This window comes from Melospiza georgiana, chromosome 1 (genome assembly GCF_028018845.1).
Source record: "Melospiza georgiana isolate bMelGeo1 chromosome 1, bMelGeo1.pri, whole genome shotgun sequence".
NCBI lineage: Eukaryota > Metazoa > Chordata > Aves > Passeriformes > Passerellidae > Melospiza > Melospiza georgiana.
Window position 1 is genome coordinate 70,374,594 of NC_080430.1, and position 27,304 is coordinate 70,401,897.

Below are 27,304 nucleotides of genomic sequence, written 5' to 3' on the forward strand. Positions count from 1 at the left end.
CTAGAATATCAAAATTGTTCTTCACTAAGTATTTTGCATGCACAGGAATCTGAATATAACATCTTAAAATTGACAATCAGCACTGGCCTCAGAGAAGCTCTTGCACCAACCTCAAGGTGGACATGATTTCCCTCTCTCAATACAGAAGTCATGTTTAAATATGCTGTATAAACACAGGGTGTTTACCTTACCAAACTTATCAATTTGATATTGTTTGAATAATTTGCTTGCTTAGCATAAGGCATATGTGAGAATCTCTCACTTACAATGAACTAACGTTTAGCTATCAGGGACAATATGGAACAGCTTAGGAACTGGGGCAAATTCAGACAATTTTTTTTGAGACTTCTTGTGAAAATAGAATTTGTTTTTGCCAGAGCCTTTGATACACATACTTGAACAAATTACCATGCCTCACTTATCTGCAAACAGAGATGATATTTATGTCACAAGTATTAAGCATGCACATTCTACAACTGCATGCGGAGCCCATGGGCTGGAGGAATTCAGGCACTGGGGTGAAGCGGGCAGGGCAGACAGCAGCAGCTGCAGGGGCAGAGGTTCATGCCTCAGACTAAAACTTATGCCAATCATGCTAATCCTGTGGAAAGGGAATTCTTTTACTGAAAAAGATGTAAGTGCAAAGCTAGTCTTAGGGTTTCCCCTTTTTATTTCATTTTTTCTACCCACATTGATTCTTCTGGTAAATCCTCCATCTCACTTCATTTCAGTTATGGTACTGATATAGCTTTCTTACTCATCTCTCTCTTCTTTTTGGTAATAAAAAGACAGGTGTTTGGGACCGTTATTTATTAATGTAAGTCCCAGCCCTTCATGATAAAAACCATGCATAGAAGCTGAGGTCACACCTACCTAGAAGAACCTCTGAAGAAAGACTGACATTTACAGGAGTGGAATTAACCCAAATGGAATGTCTACAGAACAGTTTAGAAGGATGGCAGGAAAATACAAGGACGTATGGTGCACATATTGACAGTATACATATATGGTATATGATTCATTACCAAATCACATGACTGCTGACAACAGATCTTCTTAAGAGTGCATCTCAATTTTACATGTGACATGCTATCATAATGTACTCCCAGGTTTTCAACACTAAGGTTAAATGATTACTATTATTATAATCTCAGCAGCAACATAAGGACATACCCTACAACTGCATGTGATACCCTGCAGGTGTTGTACAGTGTCATCAGGCTGTTGCTCAGCTCTGTGTGCATAGGTCTTAAACTCAACCAAATCAACGCCACAAAAAACAAGAATCAAATACAAACAAGCTCTACTTTTGCCTTGTTAATCTGCTCAATGCATTCTATAGAGAGATATGCAATATAAATTGTCCAAATTTTATTTAAAATCTTAAAATACATAAAAACTATTTTTATTCTGATTGTTTAACTTTCTAGTAGTTACTGGGATTGAAACTACGCAGCTAGAAAAATGAAACTTGTTTTTCCACAAAACTATTTAAAGACAGCTTAAAAGAAAATGTGACTCCGAGAATTGAAGAAAGTCACGACAGGGAAACATGCCTTCAATTTTTTCTTAGTAGAGACCAAGTAAAAAGACCTTCAAATATTAAGTCAGAAATGTTAAATTAAAAACTAAGAACAAAATCATGAATCAAACTTCCTCTCTTGTCAAAAAAGCAGTTACTGGTAGTCTTGCTTATCCTCTCTGCTTCTCTTGACCTTCTAAAATAGACTTTAAGAGCACGATTCTCAGAGAAATATCTCTACTACTACACCAAGGTATTTTTATTCTCTAATACAAAATCTTTGTAATGAACAGCATCAATTACTGAGCACAAAGTCCTGCCATTGTCTTTCAGTACTGAAAGGCCACCCATTAAGGACATGCCCTTTTCAAGTAGGAAGCCATCCCTGGCATCCAAAAAACCAGATACCTTGCAGAGATAATAGATGAAGTCTAGAACAGGAGACACAAAAATCCATTCTTAACCTGATGATTTATGGAGCAAGCAGAAATGCATAAAGAAAACAGTTATACTTAGCTGTATTGTCCAAGCCTGCAACAAAACCTACTTTGACATTGCTCTTTTTGATTAAAAGGATTTTTTTGTAACCCTTCATTTTTTCTTGAACACATCTTTTGTTTTATATACAGCACAAAATTTACAAGAATTAACCTGTGATACACAATTTATCATGCAGATTCAGAGCTTTAGAGAGGGACTTCTTTTTTTGCAGACTCAGTTTGGTTAGTCTGACTCCTCCAGAAGCACTTGAAAAACTGCTCAGGAATATTCTGCCTCAATACTTTTGCTGATGATAACAGCGTCATAAGTGTTTCTCACCCAGAGCTGGGAGCAAGATACATCCTTAGCCATAATCACACTAGAAATGCTGACTAGTACGTTGTGACAACTACCATTTTTACAGTGTCCCATGCCCTGTCCCATACCATGGGCTAGTACTTAGTTTTAGAGATTAAAAGGTTCTGTACTGCAGGATTTGCCATTAATGGTTAGTTTTCAAGTGTTGAATAAGAATCACAACAGAAGACAACACAACATAAAAAAAGATAAAACAGATGTGAGGAAAAGTTATCAGGCAAACTACCTGGGTGGTAAAAAAAATAACATCTCCCAGTTTATTTTAGCATGCTAAGTTATCACTTTCCCCACCTGGGGGGCACTGATCAAACTCAGGCAGCAGAAGAACTGACAGAAAAACAATGAGCTGCTCAGAGGTATAATCAAACACTGAAATGCCAAATTATAATCCCACTAACCACAACTATACACGAGATTTCCCATCTGTAAAATGGTAAATTTCTCCTCCCTCCACAAATGTGGTAAAATTGGTTCATGCTTGCTCTCCCTCCCTGAGGATTTTAATTGCTTTTATTACCAAATTATACACAATTTACACTCAAAAAACCTCCCAACAAATGAACAAACAAACAAAAGTTTGCATGGTTGCAGGCTGAAGTGTCGCCTGGCTACAACATCACCAGGTGAAAATGACAACACTGCAACTCCTCCCTGTCCTGTGCTCGGAGACAACAGCTCCTCCCCATCTGTCAGCACAACTTCTTCCATAATTATTCCCTAATGTAGTTCTGCCAAAGTGACCTGGTTTAGATATTAAGAATACCTGAGTTAATGTAGGCATCCTGAAATAACTGGTTTGGAGAGCAGCCACATAGGCAGTGTTTTCTGACACATCTAAAAGGACTGCAACTTTCAACAGAGGACAACAAACACCTATAGGCTGGACTGGTCCAGTAACCTCATCGTCAGGAACAGGACATGCATTCTTAAAGCCTGATGAAAGCTTCTTAGTTCAAGTCACTAAAAGTAAGCATGAAATTCAAAAGAATATTCTCAATCTAAAGCAATATCATTTAGGCACATTTGTAAATTCAATATAAGGCATGCACTCAGTCACGGTACATGTGTGTATATATATATGAAAAAGATCATACTTTGAACATTTTAAGAAATTAAACTAAAGGTACATCTGTTGGTGGGTGAGAAGGCAACAAAAATCAGAAAGACCAAAATGAACACATGTAGGCAGGTAAATATTCAATGACTATTGCCTTGTTTATAATAAATCCACTGTACATTCCCATCATGTTCCTTTCTGGCCTCACGCTTGTGTCAGACTAAATTAATTTAAAGTTTACAAAATAGAATCTATTGGACTTCATACTCTACCTGTTGTCTGTAAAATATAGGAGAAGGCCTTGTTCTGTTAGCTGAAGGCTATGCCTACATTTCTGTTTTTGTTCAGAGCAGTAGTGCAATTTGGAAGCAAATCCTTCCCTCCTCTGCACTACTTCTGCTTACTGTGGAATGGTTTTATTCACAGACCAGTTTTGGTATACAGGATGTGGATTCTTTATGGACACATATAAACTGGAAATGGAAATGTACCAATGCATCTGTCACACTTCAGCCCCTAAGGGGGCACACAGATCCAAGCAAGTAACACCTCTGAACAGTTTCAATACATGTAGTGGCATGGATATTTGATCCTGAGGGGCACCACTAAATCTAGTCCAAAATAAAAGTGCTGCACAGCAGAATATGTAGAGGTGGGGGCCACAGCACCAACTGCTTCACTCTACCGATTTTCTCCACTTGAGCCAAATTACCTCTGGAGATATTCCCCAAGTCAGAGACAGAAAGCTGGAATAAATGCTAGTCTTACATGACATATGTATGCGCTACAAATGAACAGTCACCCTTTCTTAAACTGGACACTATTTCATACACAAATGGGACCTAAATGATCCCCCATAAGCAATCAGCAATGTTTACAAGTGGGTGCATCTTCCATTTATTAAAATCTTGCAGAAGTCAATGATAAAAGGTATTCAAATACTTCTTATTGTAAATAAAATAAAAGCATTCTACATTAAAAAATCAACTAATAAATAGCAGCCTAATAATAATAAAATAATAAATAATAAAAACCATTAAGTGCCATGTTTTGCTTAAAGTAGTTTTGGGGAAACAGATACTCAAAAAGATATTTGATGAGGATGTCAAAACACATCTGAAGGTCTGTAAAATGAGCACTAAAATCTTATTTTACACATTTTAATAGAAAATACATAATTTCCCATAGGATGACTTAAGACCAAGTCACAGTATTGCTCACTGCAGTTAGCATCAGCAGGGAAATCTGAAAAACAGCTTAACACATACACATAGAATATCAAAATCTGTATAGAAAAGAATGTAAAAAACCAATATTGTATGGCCTAATATCAAATAGCATCATCAAGAAATTACACTAGGACATCATATAAATCCAAGAGTTCACCTTCACTGCAGCTCCACGTTGCTCCATTGACAGGAGCCTGGGAGAGCACACATAAGGCTGCTGCCACATGCTCGGAGCTGACTGATTTGATTAGCAGAACAGACTGATTGGATTAGCAGCCGATGAATTGCTGTAAACTGAGCTGCTGCATCCTTACAGCGTGACTGACCTGAGTGTCTGTGCAGCACAGGGCTGGCCATGGTGAGGCTGTATTACACATGTATTGTTCTGCAAGCCAGAGCTGTGGATATAAATGTGGATCAGATGTGGGCAGATTACTGCCTTTCTGTCAAATTAGCTTCAGCAGATGATGCAGTTTTTGTGTTGCTTTTGTGACAGTTCTGCAATGAGGGATGATACCTGATCTGGCTGAAGGCCTGACAATACAGTCCACCAACTCGACTGCCTTCAGGCACCAGCAGGATGAGTTCATACAGGATCATCACTTCCCAAGCCACAGCAACTCCCAACCTCCTGTGGAGGCAGCAGTGTGTGCAGAGGGACTGGAACACATTCACGTCTATGAGCAGGAGTCCCATAAGGGACTAATGCACTTCTTGTGGTCCTTCACGCTAGCAGGGCAATAAAGAGAACTGCACAGCTCAACCTCCTTTCAAAAATTTAAGAGCTGTGCTAAAACAAATATTAAGATTTCTCTTTTTCCCAAGCTCTATTTCAATCAAAGGCTGTCCATTTCTTTAGGATTCCTGGACACAAGTCATGCAAGAGCTAACTTTGAGGCTATCTGTAACATTCAATTAATAAAGTGGCCTGTGGGTTATAATTCACATTTTAATTCACCATCTATATAAATTTCTTATCAAGTTGCATATAAAATTTCAATTGTCTCAGTGAAGTTCATTATTTATCATCAGCTTTAGGTTTTACATCCTCTCACGGTCTTAGCAAACACAACAGACAAAACAGTTTAATTACTGCATTCTCATCAATGCCAGTGATTCCAGGGAATCACAGCTATGGTGCATGCCATGCCTGGCTGCACATCCACCTCCTGAAAAAGCATTTCAGAAAGTTTTATACTTGTACCTATATTAAACAAACTAATCACTGTATGTGCAACTCCTTTATGATGTATTCAAAAGTGCAGATCGCAATCAGAAAGCAGATCTCTGTAAGAAGCCTTTTCTGTACAGGACATCAGGGAAACGGGTGTGGAGGGAGGACCTGTGACAAAGTCACTTTGCTTTAGAGAATTAACTCCCTGGATAAACAGTCTGCCTGAGACTTACTTCCTCACAAGTCACCACTGATGATTGATGCTAAACTGTCAGCATCAGATCCTTCCCGATATAATTTACAGAGAAACAGTTGTGATGCAAGTTACAGCCTACTGCAGAATTCATCAACTGCTTTACCCTAATTATAGTTACCTAGCTATTGCAAGAATGCTTAAAAAATCTTAATCTCATTTCATCAACTCACTGTCCACAACATTTCTAACCTTTTATTTACACCAAGGTAAGACAGACATTTACTTTCTACTTTGCACAAAAGCAGAATGAAAATCCATGCAAAACTGATAATATATATACAAACATAATATAAACAATTAGCTGCAACAATGGATTCTTACCAAACACACACTGTTTGCCTCCTTTAGAAATAAGAACAAGTAGCATCAAATAGGCTTATCATCTTCAATGGAAAAGGTCATAATCAGAAGAAACTATTAAAAACCACTAGCATTTAATTTAGGATACACATTTTTGGCAGTCAAAGCTGTTACATAAGTATTACTATGTTTACTAAGTTACTAACAATTTTATCATTTCTAGGAGATTTCAGCATCGTCCACATATAGAACGCCAAAGGAAATTCTTCCCATCTTCAATTCATTTGTAAAAACTACATGATAGGATGCAAATCCTGGATGTTTTTTCCCAAGAGGTAAATATTCTGTCTGCACTTGCCAAATTCTCTAGCTTATATCTCTCCACTGCAGTACAAAAAGTGAAGGTCCAAAACTTGGTGCTACCAATGCTAAATAAAAAAAAAAAAATAGAGAAAACTGAAAGCTATTTATTTGCTAAATAAAAAAAAAAAATAGAGAAAACTGAAATGCATACTTATTATTGGCAACTCTGGCAACATGAAAAACTCTCAACCAAAGAATGCCCATATTTTGTGTGTGATTGATAATTTGTGAAAATGTAGAAATAATCTAAGGCTACCTCACAGCTTCCACAGCTTGACAATTATTTACTTAAAGGATAATTGTCACTTCGTCCTTCAACAAGAATAATAAAGACTTTGTCAATATTAAGCATCAGGACTACAGACTTGCTTTCAAAGCAGGAGAAACTGGACCTTCAACAGTGCTCAAGTACAAATGACTGATAAAGATTCAAAATATTTCATCTAAAAGGAGTGTCTTAAGGAGAGTCTGGGTCACAGCAAAACTGCACTCCAAGTGTTAGAGAACACCTTGCCACAGCGAAGCAAACTCCAGAAATGGGAATTGTAACAAGAAAGAGGAGCAGAAAAAAGAAAATCATAGGACAGTTGAAGAGTGAACTTGGTATGCTGTAGTCAATTTATCAAATTTTATTTAATTCTACAACAGTTTCACCTACCAACACCAAACAAGGCTTTTCAGCAGCCTACTGCCTACAGAAGCACCGATGTCAAGTCTGCTATTGTAGAGCTGACCAACCTCAGTAAGAAGGGACACAGACCTCAGCTCTTAGAAGCTTATTCAGTAGCAGTCTCCTCCTTTTTCCTCTTAGAGGTCTGGGGATGCTAGTTCTAAATATAGTAGCAAGAGCTTTCTCTGGAATCACTTCATCCAAGAAGGCACAATACACACTTAGAGCCTCCTACCTGGCTCCTCTCACTCTTGCATCAAAAGCTTATTTCCATAAGAAATAAAGCTCCTGGATACAAGACCATGACTGAATTTTTGTAGTCAAATACAAAGATGCTAAAAAATTCTAAATCACAGTTAAGAACAACATTATTTGCTGGCTCCTTCTGTATTCCTTACCTCAATGCCAACATGCCTTAGAGGAATGTGTGTCCCTGGTCACTCTACTTGCAATAGGACTTCTCTCAATACTTGATCTAGAAAAGCTGGTGATACAGAACTTTCCCCTAATTAATCAACCTCAGTGAGTGCTTGCACAGCTGCCTCTTAGTTGTGACATTCTATTCCTTTAAGAGATTTATTAGCAGATGAACTTTTTTTCCAGACAGGAAAGGTATTTCTCTTTTTGGGTCTCAAGTCTCTCCGTCTTTAGACTGAACCTAAACTCATTTCTTATTTAATACCACTGCAGCTTCCATGACTACACCCTCCCATTCACTTTTGTAACCAGGCTGTGGGGTACAAATAAAGCTGTGGGATTGCTGGTAACTGTGCTTGGCAAAGATTCTTCCAAATTCCAAGGTTTTAAAGTTTATTAATAAAACCAGGTTTTACAGAGCTCATCCACTGTGTACCTTCCTAACAACAACAACAACAAAGACCCAGAGTATATACAAATATGTTCATGCTCTTCACATATAATTAGCTTTTTACTAGGCCTGCACATTGCACATGAGTAGTACAAGTTCTGCAGTAAGGTATGTATTCAAATTACTTTCTTGTTTCACCAGTATTTGCAACTTCCTAAGCTTTATTCTTCAAACATGTCAATCAGAAAAAAACTACCCGACACTGCATCACTGGTTTTAACACACATAACCTCCTGCTAGTGTAATTTGCATGAAGACATATTCCCAATAATTACCATTTTCCTGAAATGCATCTAATGCTTACATACATTTTAACATCAAATCACTAATTACTCAACCTAACATTACACTGATGTTAAAACTCCTGAATTAAAGGGATTGATAATTAAGATTGGTTTCTGTTGTCTTTTGAAAATATGCACTGTCTTAAGCTCTGTTACTTACTGATCCTATCCACCATCAGTTCATATATGCATACTAAAATAACAGACACCAGGTATTAATCTGATTACTCTGACATTGGTCAATAAAATACCTCCAATTTCAAAATCCCACATGCTTTGGCAAGGAGAACAAAGCAGAAGAAACAAAGCATTTTAGGCATGGAAAATGTCAGCTTCATCAACAGCACCTTTTGTTGAGGTAATTAAATTTATCTTTCAATAATTCAGATTTTTTTTTTTAGAAAAGCTGGATAGCAGCAACTTCTCTATTACATGGTTAACATGAATTTCTGAAGCAATATACATATAAAAACCTTCTCTGTAAGCATCTTCTATTTCCTGTAATCTGGAATCAAGCAGGATAAGGAAAATCACATGTAGTTTCCTAGAACTGGGTAATAAAATATTTTAAAAGGTTATTCTTTACTCAAATCACTTCTTGAACATTATTTTTCTACAGAAAGCATCATCTCAACAGTGGCTGTAGCATGAAGTAGCCACTGAACTCTTGATATAACACTTAAAAATTGTGCCCTTTAAGGTCACAACACAAATACTAAACCAACCTGAACTATTTGTACTGCAGATTTTGCCACTGCTCTTTAAAGTCTGTAAATAGGCAGAGCTTCTTCCCAAAAAAGGACCAAAATTGAAGTCTCCACTTAGGCAGAAATGATACAGCACTACAACTTGCTCAAGTCCCTCCTCAAGAGTAAAGGAACCAAGAGTTACCTTCTACAAGGCCAAATGTCATTCTCTGTCTGCATTCCAGTCCTTCCTCCTGCACAGATGTCATATAAAATAATCTGCCAACTTTCTCATATAACTACAAAAATATGGTAAACAAACTATCACCTGCTTTTTGCAGAAGAAGAACATATTGTTCTGTATTTTCCTCCAGCTATGGATACTGTATTGGCTTTTGGTGTCTCCTTACCCACGTGTTGGACTTCTTTTATTCTTTGGAAAACAATAAAATAATCTCTCATGCTATCTCCTTCACTTTCAGGTGCTTTTTATCCCTTTCCCTCTGTCCCTGTGTGAATCTGATATTGCTATTTGCGGTGCTTTTCCTAATCCCACATCACAATTTGCTCTCCAAAATATGCCTTGAGGATTACTTTCCTCATAATTTTATAAGGTAATGGTGTATTAAATCCTTACACATTTCTCCAGATTCAAGTAATTTGCAAAACACTCTGCAAAATAACACTTATTAAAAAAAAAATTAAAAATCATCACGTTCACTTCAATCTAAGCAGTTGTTCACAGTACAGCAACTGTTCACAAAAAACCAGATTTTATTATACAGAAAGTATTTCAATTTAGACCCAAACTTTTCTTTTTGCCTTAGTTATTTCAATGATAAATCTAAAATTATTTCTATAGTATAGAGAATAAACAACTGTCTCACCTCCTTCTTTATAAAAGAGACAAATTCACTAACTTAAGGTATGCATGGAGAATCAAGACTTAGGCATGTAATACACTGGCATCTATCTTCCCCTCCACTGTGTCCTTTCATACCTTAAGTCAGTTTAAATACACTGTAATCATGAACACTTTTTAAATTAAGAGCTGTTTTTTATATCTAACACCCTAGCCATATTGCTCTTTCTCCATCCAAAAAACCCTGATATCCAAAGTAATACCACAAAGAGAACGAGAGAATTTATAGAACATTATCTTCACACTGCAATATAAGCATATTTACAGTTGCCTGCACTGAGAAACAGTCACCACAGGCCAGTGTCACCAGCAGGGAGCTACCCTTCAGAGACAGCTACAAAACCTCTTTCCTACAGAAGCAATGCCAGTTGGTTTCTTTGCACAAAGAAGTCCTCAAATTCACGGTAGCTCAGCCAAGGTTGAGCCAGTTGGCTCCCTAACTTCTAACCTTGGTAATCCTGCCTCCATAAAATAGAGATAATTCACTTAGAAGCAAGTTTCCAAATTACAGGAATATGGCATCATAGTTATTATTGCACAACCCAGTTACAGCAACATTGAAATATAAAATCATAGTTTAATTTCTTTAAAATTTTCCTGGAAGGCAGGTGAGAATCCTTTTTTTTCTATACATGTCTTAATGCTTAGCATTATTAGTGTATCCAAAGAATTTGTACTGCAAATTCCTTGTCAAGTGTTTGTTTATAGAAATAGTCACATTTTAAAAACATTTGGAATTCAGAATCTTCATTAAAACAGATACTCTCCCTTTTATCAGGTGCTGCTAATTAACCTAGTCATTTGTTGTCAATGCCCAGTACCATCTGTAAATTCAAAATAGCTAGTGATTAACGTGAATATATTTTAAAGAATAATTTTAAAAAACATGCTTGTATAAAAGAGGTCTTCTGTGACCATTTTGGATAGCATTTTTAATACTTTAGCACCTTAGTATACTCAGCCCAGGATTTCATCTTATCTCTATAGTTACTAAAAATTAAACTAAATTAATTCATATAGTTACTATTACAAGAGTGGTACAGAGAACAGAATTTAGTCTCTAAAACAAATGCACAAATTTAGATGCAATCCAAAGCACTAGTGTGTGTGTAAATGGATTTCCTGAAAACAGGAAAGTACAGTGTCCAGACGACTGTACTTTATCATGTAGCTCATGAGACTGCATCTTCCACACCTTGCTACTTGAGTAACCCAAAAATTCAGATTTTTCCTGGCTATTTTTATAATTACTAATCAGTCACCAAGATATGGATAATGGTCGGACCATTCAGTGGATAAAGCACTGGCAGGATGGCCACATGCAAGAGTTGCAGTCAACGGCCCCACGTCCATGAGGAGATCAGTGACACGTGGTGTCCCTGAGGGGTCAGTCCTGGGGCCAGTGCTGGTCAATATCTTTGTCAGTGGCGTGGACAGTGGGACCAAGGGCACCCTCAACAAGTTCACTGATGTCACCGAGCTGTATGGGGCAGCTGGTATGCAGGAGACAAAGGGATGGCATCCAGAGGGACCCAGACAGGCTGGAGAGCTGGGCTTGTGCAAACTTCCTGAGGTTTAACAAAATCAAGTGCATGGTCCTGCACATGGTCAGGGCAATCCCAGGAACACCCACAGTTTGGGCAGAGAAGTGACTGGGAGCAGCCCTGAGGAGAAGAACTTGGTGGGGGTGGCTGACAAAAAACTCAACATGAGCTGACTGGTGTCACAGCCCAGAAAGAAAGTGTTGTCCTGGGCTGCATCCAAAGGAGACTGGCTAAAAGGCTGACAGAGGTGATTCTTCCACTCTGTGCTTTTCTCATGAGACACCACCTGGAACACAGAGTACAGTGCTGGGGCTCTCAACATAAGGAGATGGAACTGTTGGAACAAGTTCAGAGGAAGGTCACAAAATTGATAAGAGGACTGGAGAAGCTCAGAGAACAGGCTGAGGAGGTTATCACAGAATATCCTCAGCCAGAAGGGTCATCAACTCCAGTTCCTGGCTGCGCACAGCACCAACCCCAAGGCTCACACCATGTACCTGAGAGCACTGTCAGTACATTTCTTGAACTCTGCCAGGCTTGGGGCTGTGACCACTTCCCTGGGGATGCTGCTCCAGTGCCCAACCACCCTCTGGGTGAAGAAAATTTTTGTAATATCCAACCTAAACCTCCCCTGACAGACCTTCAGGCCATTCCTGTCACTAGGCACCACAGGGAAGAGATCAGTGTCTGGCCCTTCTCTTCCCCTTGTAAGCAAGCTGTAGACTGCTGTGAGATCACCCCTCAGTTTCCTCTTCTCCAGGATGAACAGACCAAGTGGCCTCAGCCACTCTTCATATGGCTTTCCCTCTAGATCCTTTAAAATCTTGATTGAGGAGAACTCAGCCTGTAGAAGAGAAGATTGCATGGAGATCTTATAGCAGCCTTCCACTATCTGAGAGGGCCCTAGAGAGGCTGGAGAGGGATAGGACAAGGAGTAAGGAGTACAAACTGAATGAAGAGAAATTTGGGTTAGAGATACAGAAGAAATTCTTTACTGTGAGGGTGGTGAGGCAATGAAACACGTTGCCCAGAGAAGTTTCAGATCCCCAGTCCCTGGTTCATGACCAGGCTGGACAGGGCTTTGAGCAGCCTGGTCTAGAGAAAGGAAGGAAGGACCCCCAGGTACATGATATTTAAAGTTTCTCCAAAAGAAAACGATTCTATGATTCTTCATATATCACTGACTAATTTAATTTTCATTTTAAACCTATGCTTTTTATAATATTGAGTGACATTAGTCATGCCATCAATGGGAAATAGATTTTTTTAGCTCAAATAAAACAGTTAAGTATTAGGTAAAGTTAAATACCCTTTAATAGCTCTTTTAACTTTTTTCTTTAAAAAAGTGTTTTTCTCTTCATTTTTTCTTTCTTTTAAGGCATAGTAGTAATGCATCAACATGATTTCTGGAGGAATGTAATATTTATTTAGGGCTTTTTCCTTTGAACAGACAAGGTCTTTAAAAACCCCTCCTTCCTAATTTTCATAACTATAATCCATGAAAACAAACATCTTTGTTTCATATTCTGTTGAATCCAGAACAACTTGGCTCCATTACTGTGAGGAACTGTGAGGAAGCTGATTCCTTCCTTTTCCAAAAAGTAGCAATGTTACAAATTAAACTGGTGAATGAATCTCCCTAAAGTTAAATACATCCAAATTGTTTTGGCTTTCAGCTGGTTTATTGTGTAATCATCCCCTTATGTGATGCAAGTGAGAGCAAGGAAAAAAGGAAGTGGAGATACAGAAGTGCTAAGTTTTTTTGGAATAATATAATGGGGAATTATGGTGAAAACTGATGCAGTTCCATAGCAGCATGGTTTATATGGGTTTGTCATGAACAGAAAGGAAATTTACCCCAGGCACCTTAACCTTAAAAAAATCTCAGAGGTGAGGGAATTATCTGAAGGGATGCATTATCTTTGGAGATCACTTTAAAGACTGAATACTGAGTTTATATGCATGAAAATAATTAAAAATTGGATACAAGTATCATATATAATTAAATGCATAATCAAGAATTCTTAAAGACTAATTAATTATATTTTTAAAGTACTGGGAATGTATGAATTAAAACTTCTCAATTTGTTGCCTGCATGTTTGTCTTTTATATCTTGTTTGTAAAATGTCTTCAATTACATGAGGATATCAAGAGTTCTGAAAAGTCACTCACCTTCAAAAACTTTTCTACCCAAAGTCTTTAATTATTTGTTTTATGACATGAATCTTTTCACAGAAATCAAGTACAATGTGGTGTCAAAACAAAGGATTAGGACTTTATTTCTCCTTCTATTTATTTCTTCTGTATTCCTTATATTGACTACTGCATGTTTAAATAAGCCTTGCTTTCTAACAACTAAAGCAGAGAATAAGTAAAAATGAAACCATTCCCATCCAGAAAACAAATAAACAAAAAATTGCAAGGATCTTAGTTTTAGTTTTTGCCATAAGCACAAGAAGGGTTAAATAAAGGGTTTAATTTTTGGTCTATAGACACAGCGTGATTTTAACTTGCCATCTCACATTTAGAAATAATTATTCAAGGGCCAAGTGGAATCTTCATTCAGAGCTGTGTTGTGTTTCACAAAGAAAAACAATGCATGACTGCTTCCAAACTAGAAAAGCATTTGAGCCAAGCTTTTTAAAAATTTTTAAATCGAGATAGTCAGATGCCAATTTCTGAAATAAATCATTCTTCTGACACTTCCATAAGTCTGTGACATCTCACAGAAGGCAGGAAAAAGGGAAGTGAAACAGACAACTCTTTAAATCTCAAGCTACTGATGGATGTGAAATTTCATTTCAGCTTCCACAATACATAAACACTCAGTGTCACTTTGAAAAAGAAATCTGGGGGAAATGGTTTATTTCTATAAAGGATTCTGTATGCATTGGTATGTGCCTTAGAGAATCCTGCTACCAGCACCTGAACTTAAAACAGGCTGCTTTTTTCCCTTTACACTAGTCCCGTACACAGGATATGAAAGAGATACACTGTCACAGACCAACGACTGCTAAAGCACATTTATTTTGCCTTTTCTTTTTTTTTCAGTTTAACATTTTGAGAGCAGCAGCCCTTTTGCTGAGTAATGTGTGTATTAGAAGCAGTCTGAGCTTTCTTCTACTGCCAGCCATAAAGTTACTGTTTCAATCTGCCTCTTACACCCAAAACCACTGCTGCATACCTCAGGCTGATTCTCTTACACCTTCACAGCTTTCCACATTAAAGTGCTGCGATTCTCTCTATCAAAGACTTTGGATCTAGTTCTGAAGAATGAAAGTAGTGACATTCAGAATTAAAGTGAAAATCTTCAAGACTTTGCTAAACTAACAACTGAAATTAAGGTTCTGCTGGCAGTATTTAAAATTTACATGTCTACGGAATGGAAATGCCTGTTTTATACTGGTGGGACTGGACTGACATGACAACTTCACACTCCAACTTCCTACAACAGAGGGTACTCTGAGGGGCTTCTTTTTGAAACTTCTGACACTTGCAAGGAATGGCAAGATGAGCTACACTACCCTATGTGTAAAACTGAATCCTCTGCCAAAACAAGATTGACATCTCAAAGCCTCTAAACAGATATTTGTGAGGACCAGTGGCCTTCTGAGGGTGCTTTTCTTTTATGTTTTGTCCAAACTTATTTCAGTTCTCCCCATCTTCTCCTCAAAGAAACTTATTGTACTATCTTTTTTTGTACTATCTGTTTGCCATGGGGTTCATCTTGTTTAAACCACTCATCACAAATACAAAAATGCTGAACTCTGGGGATCAGACCTTTTCCAACTTGGAAAATCCTAAAGCACAATTAAATAAATTTTTTAAGTTTGCCTCAATTTCTCAGGAACTGCATGGTGTAAACGCAAATACCATCCACATCACATGTATAATTGTCTTTCATTCTTTTTTTTTTTTTTGAGAACAGATGATCTCCACTAGCAAAAACTATCAGTTTCCAAAAAAGGAAAACCAAAACAGACTGACTCTTCAGTTAAGAGGTGTATGATATGATGAATAGGAAAATGAATAGGAAATGTTTCCTATACTTCCTATAATAATAACAACAACAAAAAAGCAGTGAATACTTAAGTGGGAAAAAAACCCCCAACCAATTAAAACACAGCCAAGTTGCAGAATTTATTGTCTCATTGCATAGGGGAGCAACGAGAGAAATTCAGGATCTACAGATCCATTACAGATTAGTAAACACTAAGAGCAGACCATAACTCAGGAAGCTCTTAAATTACTGTTCCCCAGTGACAAGAAGGGTATGCCAAAGGAAGACTCACTCTGTGCTCTCTTATTATTCTTTATCCATTCATTGCTACCTAGGTGGACTTTTGGGCTAGTCCAGCAGAGCATTTCTTATATCAAAAGCTACTTGGCATTTTTAAGAAGTATAAAGATAAGGATTAACACTTCACTGACAGTAGGGTAAAGAAGCTTTGTGGAAAAGCTAAGGCCACCAGCAGATTAATCAAGTGCTTGAACTGGAGTAGTAGTCCTTATTTTCAGTTTCATGCAGACCAGTGCCATTTCAAAGTCTGAGTTACAGAGGCAGTTTGGAAAGTGTAGGGAACATAAAGACGACTTGTTATTAAATTTAACTGTTTCAGGAATTTTTCTAATGAAATGTTTTCTTATCAGTGAGGCTGTTTTCATTAAATCAATTTTATCAAGAGAAATTTCAATTCTATGAAATATTCTTATTGATCAGAGAAAATAAAATTTTCTCTGATCAATAATATCATAGGACATTTTTAAATTCTTTGTCTGATACAAGTTGTAACATCTCAACATGACATTTACAGCAACTTAATGCACTCTGCTTTAATGTAATTCAAAACCAATTTAACTTCCTTTTCCTAGAAAAGTTGGCATGATGGCCTCTCTTTGGAGCTCCTAAAGCCCCCACCTTTCATAGAATCATAAGTCCTTCCTCAGAAAATTATGCATTTCCTCACATTATGAAGGCAATAATTCCCACCTGCCCATCCCGGAAGCACAAAAGAGACAAAACTGCATTTTCAGGGAAAAATAACTTGGCCAAAGCTCCTAATTCTTTTGGGTAAATAACACACTAAGGCTCCTAAACAACAGCACCTTGAAGATGATATGCCACAGAGGCAAAATGCAGGTTGAAGGATCAAAACTCAGCTCAATGTCAACATTTCCAAAAAACCTGAGAATTTCTACTATTAAGAAGTTAATTTCAACTGACTTCCACCAAGAAAAATGCCCCCAGCCGACCCCTAAGGCTCCTCCCAAACCCTTCAAAGAAACCAAATCGCGTTTGTCAGAAATTCCATGTTGAAAATTCGCAGTATTAGCTAGCTCTTCACAGAAATGCTTTCATGAGGACCTTGCTGTTTGAAGGTTAATCAGCTTCCCGTCAGGCAGAGGACCTGAAAACAATACTTTTAGGAGCAGATAGCCACCACACAAACGCGGATTACCCGACCCCAAAAGAGAGGTGTTCCACCCGGTCTCAGCACTTCACACCCTCAAAGGAATTCAATGATGCCCCAACACAAGGTGATATTCAGGCAATCACATACCTGGGATACCAATGCCAGAGACCTGTGGCAACGCAAAAGCCTTGCCTTCTGAAGTAAAACACAACCCCCCACCACATACACTTTCATAAGAATGTGTTAAAAGTATCACGATAACTGAGCAATGGTATCTAATACAATTTTCCTTTTGGAATGGCTGCTGGTGCTCTTTAGAGCATCGCAAAAATAGCATAAGGTTTTTTATCTACACAACAATCCAGCTGGGGAAACAGATTCGGGTTTAAAATGTCACAACAGACAAAAAAAAAAAAATTACACTTTGTTTCCAGTATCATGTTGCATCACTATTGATCAAAATCTGTGCCATGCAGAGGAGCAGGAAGGAGCAGCCAGGTGCAGGAAAAGCGGCATCTGTGCTAACTTATGCCAACAAAACATTAATCTTAGCTGTTTCATTTAGGGCTGATGGAACAAAAAGAAGGTCTAAAGATGCTTACAGGTAAACTGTTGTGTTGCAAGTAAATTATAAACAATAACCAAAACAGGCCGTCATAATTTCACTGATACTTTTTCCCAACACTCATATCAATTATAAGGATATTACAGATCCTGAAAAATCACTTTAATTACTTTAATCAGTGGAAAGCTAGTTATTATGAGAAATAACTGGATTATTTTCCTTAAATTATTTTTTCTGCCAGCTAAGATGCATCACAAAGTTTTTTTGTTTACTTTGAAATGAAGAACTCTGCCAGTAACTAGAAGAGAGAACCAAAACAGAGAAAAAGGTCTTTAAAAAGGATAGCTGGGTGCGGCTCAGAGACCTCGTTGCTGGGTTTGATGGCCTTTGCAGGCATCAGATACAGTTCCCACTGAAGGCAGCTCTTCTCTGGAACTGCAATTTCTCCCTTCTCCTTGATGTCATTTCACAGTGCTTATGATCTTGAGAAACGGCACCACTGAGCGATCAATTACCATTCTCTTGTGCAAATACCTTTGGAACATTTTGTCTCACTTTCTCAACAAGTCTTACAGCCTGATTTTATCTTCCCTATCTTCTTTTCCTCTCTTCCTCCCCACAATCAACTGCCCCCTACTAACTGAGCCCATAGAATATTAAATACATTTTTAAGTGTTGCAATGTTCACACCGATTCAGCAAATCAAGTCAAAGCTTAAAGAAGGTCATTTCACCACATCACTATTTCTCAGGTTCTCCTATTAGGGAAGTTTCCTGACAAGTAAAGTAAACTATTACATGTTCCTATTGGTCCCACCCCGAGGGTGTCCCAGACCCTTCCCTTAGGAGTAGCACTGGAGTTCATCTGATCTCAGAGGGAGGACACAGGAATTTTTTACCCCCCCATACTTCTTAAAAATGCTATAAAACTCACCAGCTCTCCAAAGTATCTCATGACTTCAAAGCAGCTCAAACAAGGCAGGAAACTGGAGCTTGGGATGGGTCAAAGGGAGACCTCCAAAAGTGCCCATTCAGCTCAGACTCAAAGGTGCAGCTGAAATGCACCTGGAAGCCACTGAGCTCCATCCTCTATTGTCTGGGCACCCGGGTCCAGCCCCTGTAATTGAGGACATTTTCAATCCAAGAGTCTCCTGACTCCTGAGTCATCCTACACTTTGATGAGCAGTTAACGCCACATTTGCTTTCTCAATCAAGTTCGAATTGAGTTTGGTGGGTTTTTTTTAGTGTGGTTATCAGAAAAAAAAACACCCCATAACCTAACAACTGCAGACAGAGAATTAGAAATAAACTAAACCACACCAAATAGAAAGCCAACTTTAAAGGAGAAAATAAAGTAGAATTCAGGTACTGCAAATGGGCTAGAATAAAAGTTCAGCTGGCTCTTGCTCAACCTGCTTTTTAAAATTACTTTTCCCACTCTATCCTTTTCTTCATCTAGCCACTAATCAAATTTACTTTAACTCAATTTTGTTCCCACCTTCTTTCCTATTCCTTTCAACTCCCCAGGACACACACACACAATGGGAATGAATCAAATCAATTTAGCGAGAGCTGCTTCTCTGGTTCAGTTCAATAATCTTTTTACTCCTCTTCAGCCATATCTGCAGCTTCCAAAGATTCGAGATCCAGTTTTGTTTCTCTTTCATTACATTTTGGGAACAAATCCTTTATGATTCAGTTTGTTCCGTTCTTCTTTACAGGTACATCCTTCCCTACTGCACCAGGTAGGCAGGTAGGTGCTTTAATAAGAATGAATAAATTCAGATGCATGGGAGTGGCAGAACAGATTGACTGGAATTAAAAAAATCCCAAACCAACACAAACAACCTAAGACCCACCACAGATGTAATCCTGGTTTGAATCTTACATTTTAACAGCAGCTACATCCTACACTTTAAGGAAAGGCCCACTTTTGATGGTTGGCATTGTATAATCAAAATGATACATTAAAATCTTTTAAGGATAGTTGGTAGGTTTTTCTGAACAGAACAACACAGTGTGATGTTAAAGGTGTGAAAAGATTTAACTGCTTATTTATTCAGTCAGGAAATGCATCATTCTTAGACCTTAAAGAATTAAGGAAACTCAGGGTTTTATTTATATATATTTTAAAAGGATATAAACTAAAATCTTGCTACAATGAAGCTTACATTTCTGATTGTTTATTTTAGTATTATTTAACTAAATAAATAGGTTATTTAACTAAAAAATAGGTTATGCACTTAAATACTTGATTTTTTAAATTTAATAAACATTACTTAATTATAAATCATTTTAAGAAGATAATCAATAGCAGGGAGCTAAACTTGGATTTGCATCTATGCTTCAAGATTTTGGAAGTAAAATATCTGAACCCATACCTATTCTTTTATTTAGATAGGAATATCTAAGACAATGACTTCTGCAATGAAAAATGTTTTCCAAGCTTTAAGTAAGTTATTCTATTGACAGCTGAATAATCTGGAAGGAAGGTGTGCATCTAGAAAAGGTTTGCCACTACTGCTAAGAATGGATTAGGTACCTAAATTTACCTGCCCACAACTCATTCAGTGATGTGGGTTCTACGGTAGAAAAACACACAGTATATTTTTCTGCTGTTTCCTGTACCTTGGTAAGTTATAGAGAGTTCAGCCTTTATTGGATGTATCATATTTTAAGTAAGTTTTTCAATGAAGTTCAATACTTATTTAAAATACACCTAATCATATCATTGCTTATTCAGATTTTTATATTAATCTGCATAATTTTGCTTATTTAGCATAATATCCTTACCTTAATGTTCTGTCAAGAATAATTCTTTTTAATTCCTCAGATTCAGTTTTCTTACAGCTACATAAGAGTTACTATATCTGTTAAATGTTATTACTTCACTGCCTGAGCCTCTCTCCAGAGAAAGAGAAGTTTTAGTAGTAAACATTGCCTAAATTAAACTCAGAACAAATTCTAAATTTAAAGAACAGTTTTGGCCTTTTTTTTTTGACTAGCAGTGAGGATCTGCTAATGCCCAACAGCTGGGGACAGCTATTTAAACCTAGGAAGCCAACAGGGAAGTATGTCAAGGAACATCAGGAGCCCCAAGCAGAGTAATGCTTGGGGCTCCTGGTTCAGATAACCATTTTCAGTTCTAGGAATCAACAGAAGCTTCTTTTACATATTATTATGAAGTGTATCAAATACGTGCACACCTTTTTAACTTCTTCTGGCCTAAACATTATGTACAAGTTTCACATGTAAGAAACCAAACAATTTTTTGAATCTATCTTAAAATTGTTTGGGAAAAAAATAAATACCCAGTCTAAACAATGGTTGGTTTGCTTGAGTATGCATTTTCCACATAAGTAAAAGTTGCAGGATTGGCTCTGTATTCTTTCAGAAAACATAAATGGACATCCTACTACTTAGCAAGACAGCAGCATTTACTTTATTCTGAATTGTTTCAATTTTAAATACCTAGTTTTGTACTTGGCGTTGTGGTTCAATCACACCAATGCAGTTTGAGATTTTGCTGACTACCAACAACACTAATGCATCAAACTCAGAAGAACCAGATCGTACTGTGACACCAGAGGGAATCTAAAAAAATGCTCAGCTTGGCACCTGACAAACAACTTGAAATCCTGCTGGTAAGCACTCAGTTACATTGCTGATCCAAAAAGACTGAAAATACAGTAAGAGAAAGAAAAGAGTAAAGAGTACAAGAGGGTCAACAGAGTGTACAAATACTGTACACTCAGAAAAAGAGCATAAAAGACAACTCCAAATCTCATGCTGTGTTCAGTTCTTAAGGTGGAAGAATAGGTGGTATTTTTTTTAATAACGGCGTAAGGAAATATTGTTTGAGAATATTCAAGGATTCAAGCAGAAGAGAAGAGGGAACAGTGTGAAAGAAGCCAAGAAAAAAGAAGGTGAGGATTAGGATAGCACAAAGGGTATGAAGGTTGCACATAGACAGTATTGTACAGCAGCAGTGTCACCAAAGAGACAAGTAGGTGACTTTTTAGCACTGCATGCAATAACAGATTTACAAGTGACCTGGGGTAGAAGGGGGGAGCAAAATGGCCAAATGGAAAAGCTGGAAAAACACTGTGGTTGCTACAGCCCTGTGAGCATAGCAGTAGCCTGGCTGATGCTCCACAGCAGTGCTTTGAGACACAAGTTCCTGGCTACACTCAGTATTCACAAATGATCAAATGTGTACTTAAGCTCCAGTGAAGACCGTGGTCTAGCAAATGGGCTCAGACTACAAGTCACACTCAAATTTCACTGAAGTCTACACAAAACTCATCTGCTCAAGATGTGTGTAAATGTAATTTAAGCAATTCTGAAAAAAAAATTGGAAAAGGGCGATTTTGAGAAACAGAAGTACACCACTACTTAGTTTTTCTCTCAGGCTAAACAAGAATTATTTCTGCACAGTGAAACTGGACAGCATTGAAACAATAATCTTCTTTAAGTATTGCCTTCCAGAAAGGTGTTGTTTTTTGTCAAGAAAAGCTTTTGGATATTTTGAGGTATCTTTACAGTTGTGCAATATATTTGGAACACCTCCTTCCCCCCTAGCAGCCATTTAAGGTCTGAATTGGAATTCTCAACATAAAAGAATGGTTTTCATTATTTGTCTTGCAGTGCAATTTTTACTGTGATTCCAAGTTTAAGGATCTAGTGTAGGTATAAACAGGTAGATGGACAATTACATTTCATCAAACTTTCCCATATTCTGGCACTGACAGAGATTTAGGTACCTTCCATCAATCTTCTGTGCCTTCTTTATTAGGAAGGTTTTTTTGAGCAATATTCCTTCACAGCACTGAGTGCATTTTGAGAACATGGTTTTCTACAGAAGGTTTCTCTGATTCCAAGAATCAGAGAATCAAGCTTCTACTCTGGAAGCTTATAAACAAACTAATTCTTAAAGCAATTACTTGAAGAAATGAAGTTTTCTTGGGAAGGAAATAGAAGAGTAAGGTTCAAAAGCCCTATAAACTGTCTGAGTTAGCAGGACAAAACAATTATTTATAACACTGGAAAACTGAGAGCCTTCCAGGCAGTTTTTGCCACCTCTCCATGTACATTTGCTGCCACTGGGACACAGACAGTATTTCTTTCAGAGGATGTTTAAACTCAAGGGCAGAATTTAAGGAGGTACTAAGTGCTAGCAGTGGGGATGTAATCTAGTACTCTGACTTGCTCTTGGAGGAGGTCACTGACCTGCCTTGGAGAACAACACAATTACAAAGCATTTTGAGGCCAATTTATTCCTTTTGAAAGCAGATGAGGAAAGTGTGAAAGACTTTCTTCAACACTTTGTTTTCTTTTCTATGAAAAAACTTTGAAAAATACGTGACAAGAGGACAAGACAAGGACCATTTACAGCCAGATGCTCAAGCTGAGAATCCATTCTACTGGGAATGAACAGAAGCCCTTGAATGCAACTTGCAGAAAAGCGTTCCTCTGGGTGACCTGCTACCTGCTCTTCCTTGCTTTGCTCCTTTTAGGGACTTTTTTTTTAGTTAAAAAAAAAAAAAAAGGAAAAAAGGACACTGGTATAGTGATTGAACAGATGCATACTGTACTCATTCATAGAACTAATTCTGCTGTAATTCAGCAGAGAAGGATAATATTTATATTTTAGCTGTATTTCTGGACCTGATTCACATCTAGCCATAAAAACACATTAGCCACCACAGTGGAAGCAGCCCTGGAATAAAATCCAAAAAAACCAAATGTCATCTCCTCCCTCCAGCCCCACTGGAGTATTGACTTAATACATACAAAAACTATGGCCTAACAGGCAGGAGAAACACTAGTTTTACATCAAGAGTAGAGAATTACAGGGAGACTTAAGACTGACATCACCCCAGTCCTCATACAAACCCCCAAAGAACCTGATCATCATCATCCTCTGCAGATTTCCAAAGAGCAAGTAAAAAGATCACCTGGCTTCTTTCCAGGACTGCCAGTTTGTCCCCCACACAGACAGCAATCAACATCCCAAGAAGACTGGACTCCTCACAATAAATCCTGTCCCACAGGGTTCCTTGTCTCTCTGCTTTAGAACTAAGCATCCTAAGCCTCAGCCAAGCAGGCTGTTGTGCTGGACAATGTCCCCAGAGATACACCCAGGCAAGCTTCAAATGCAGGATTAGGCTGTGCTGTAAGACTGTATCAGACAGGTGACCTGATGGGGGGCTGCCTTCAGCTTATCATTTCTAAACATCAACCTGACCCTGCTCATGCTGGGCAGTCCAAACTTGTTCTTTTATGTTGCTTTGTTTCTCATACCAGGGAAGGGTTTAGACACATGTTGGTTTACAACAAAGGATCAAAAAATCATGGGTCTGAAACATTAACCAGAATTCCTCCAGAACTGTATTCCTAAAAAATTGTCTGAGGCATTTTTAGAGCAGGCTTGTATCAGGAAATAGCAACTTGCTGGACTGAGTCCTACACATCACTTGTATTTGTTTGAGATACCCCTGCTGATAGCAGGCCTTGTCAAAGTATCCTCTGTGTCAGCAAGGTACAACCGAAGGTACCAAGTCCAAACGGCATGGAGTTCTTTTGATGTATGGCACAACCAGGACCTTTCTGAGAAATATTTGTGCTGCGTGTTCTTGGGGATATGAATGGGAAAATTTACACACAGATAGCCCTGAATGGTAGGACTGATAATGTAAAATGTGGTTCTCTGAAAGGGGCACAGGCCCTGAAGTGGAAGGTGATGTAAATGAAAAATTCCACCCACAGTGATGATGTCACTTTTTATTATTTTGTTGGGGGTGTGTGGTGGTGTGCTCCTCTCAATGTACCCATGTCTGAGCCTTTTCAAAAGTGGGTTAAGTGTTTTAAATTAGATTAAAATCCATCAAAGCAGAAAATTCTGGTTGTATCAGAAAGATCAATGGTCAACTAATTTCCAAAAATGAACAGCTAAAAGGAACTGGTAAGAAAGTGATGAAAATTTTCTGGTTTCATTTCCATATATGCACCTACATCCAGGTATCCATTACCCACATATCCACATAGTAACAAACAAACCTCCCAAAAGGAAGATTTTGCTGTTAGAAGAGGTGCAGAGGACGAACTGCTGCAGCTGACAGTGACTACAGAGTTCTGAATTTATGTGCAGATTAGCACTATGTACCACAAGAAAAAAAGCAGTCTACTGTCTAACGTTCCTGTCAGTGCTCTCAGAACTGCTATTACCAGGACAACAAAGAGACCTTTCTCTTTTCATACAGTTGGTTTTCAATTGCTCAGCCCAATTATAAAATCTTGTGCTTTTACAAAGTAGGCACCAGAGGGAGACCTGCACTTTAGTTCAACTATGAAATAATGCTGGCAGGAGTCATTCAAAAGTGGACAATCAAAGCCTCTTGGCCAATATGCTCTAGGTGGTTCTGGGCGAAATTGTGGCTAATGGGAGCACTCAGACAGGAACCAGCACAGGCAGACTTCTCCTTTTTAATGGCTCAAAAAACTTCAGAGTGCTCCATGAAGAAAAGCCAGGTTCCCAAATTTCAGGCTGTAGATGAGTACACATCAACCAGTCTGAGCATAGCTGGGAAAGACCTGCTCTTTGCCACCCACTGCCCCACCTTATCATCACATCCTCCTGATGGTTACCACTTCTCAAATCTTCTGCCTGAGCTGCATATATAAGAACTCCCTAAACATGTCAGTCAAAATAAGCTAGATCAGCTTAAGTAATTTAAATAACAAATCTTTCCTAACATGGCTCAATTTGACTGAATTGGATTAAGGAGAGCTCCCATGAGCAGCTCAGCCAGCAGACCAGAGAGGGCACTAACCCCAGGTAGAGGGCAGTGATGAATGCTCTGGAGTGGACTTTGTCGACTCTTCCATCGACAAAGCTACTGCTGAAGAAGGATGTAAATATATATTTTGTAGGCAGGTTGCTGCTGTTTTGTAAGCCTGCTAAGACACATCAAGAAAAGCTATATGGACAGTAAATATATTACTGTCTTAAAAACAGGTACTCTTAAGTTCAAGTGGTGAAAGGCAAGGAGCAATGGCTTCTAGGAAGCACGTAAGAGCCCACAAAATTGATCCCATGAAGCTGAGCACACTAACTGGAATCCATGTAGACAAAGTAAAATAAAATCATTACTATGAATTATAGGCATGATAATATGGAAAAAACTCCCAACTCCTTACCAATACACCTGGATCATAACATTGATTGTTTAAAACATAGCAATGCTACTTAGAAGTCCCTCTACTCCATAATTTTTCTCACTATGCAAAGGAAAAAAAAAATCAACAAAATCATCAGACCCTTCCAATTTAAGAAAATTACTGAAAAACAAAGAGTAAAGAGCAAATCCTATAAGAGAAGCAAACTTCAACTCTGCTCTTTTGTGATAAGACAACAGGCACTCTTAAGTAAAATTTCTAGGAAGTTTCCTTAACTTCAAAATTGAGAACTTAGGCTTTGCATTTTTGTTTTAAGTAGATACAACTCTAATTTTTAATTAACAAGTTCACTCTAGATGCTTGCAACCAATACAAAAAGTTGCTATTTCTATCACAAAATTATTGTACCTTTAATGTAACTCTCGTGCCAAGAGAGTTTTTAAAGATATTTCATTTGAAGTGAGTTGGTAGTGAAAAAATGGCAAATATTAAGTTTCTTTACAAGTTTAGAAGTCATATCACCTCCAAAGTTGTCATCAGCTTAACAGTCCAAGGAGGCTTTTTCACAGCTCTTTAAAGTAATACTGATGGGACTGCCAAAATTTAAAATAAATCTCTTTGTGGAAGAAAACATGACCTCAAACTACCTATTAAGCAAACCAGGAGGGAAAAAAAGAAAAAACAATTGAGGGTTATGAGGGAGACCTTTCAGGTGGAAAAACTCCATAAGATGTCTCTATATGGAGTCCTGACTACACATGCTGTTAAAGGGAATACCCAATTGAGGAGATGAGGAAAGGGCAGGATGTCAATATATATTACCTCAGAAATATGTGGGAATCCCTGGTTCTTGAGAATAAGGACAAACAGGAGAATTTAAGCACGGCAGGTTTTTGCTCATGGCTTATGCTTCTCCTCTGGGAGCACCAAAGGGGAAGAATCCTTCCCACTGAACTCATCTGAAAGGGCAGATTAGCTGCGCACCTTCTAGTTCTGTCAGTTATGACTGCAAATGGTTTTCTTCCCTGACCACAAAACCTATGATCCAGTCTGAGCTCAAATTAGATATAAAGAGAATTAAGGCAACTGTTAATCTGGCATTTCCTGAATCGAGAGAGTTTCAATTTGTGACGTAAATAGTAGTATTTTTACAATAAGGTACAAAAATCCATAAAAAAAAAAAAAAAAGATGCTTAGGCATAGTTCTTAAGTTTTATTAGATTTATCTAGTATATAAGAACAAGGGGCTAACCTAAATTTGGTTTGTTTATATTGTCTTCATCAGGCAAGCAAGAGCAAGCATCTCATAATTTGGTGGAAGCTGAATTTGAAGTTTCTTTTCCTGTTGGTTTTTTTGAGGTAACACTGATGCATTGCCAATAAACTGTATTACAGAGCAGACTCGGTATAATTT

The 27,304-nt window shown here is 37.9% G+C and overlaps 1 protein-coding gene across 5 annotated transcripts in view; it reads right to left on the reverse strand.

Annotated features, from left to right (window-relative positions):
- Positions 1–27,304, reverse strand: part of CDYL (chromodomain Y like) — a 105,432-nt gene that overhangs the window by 58,867 nt on the left and 19,261 nt on the right. The gene's annotated exons all lie outside the window — the stretch shown is intronic.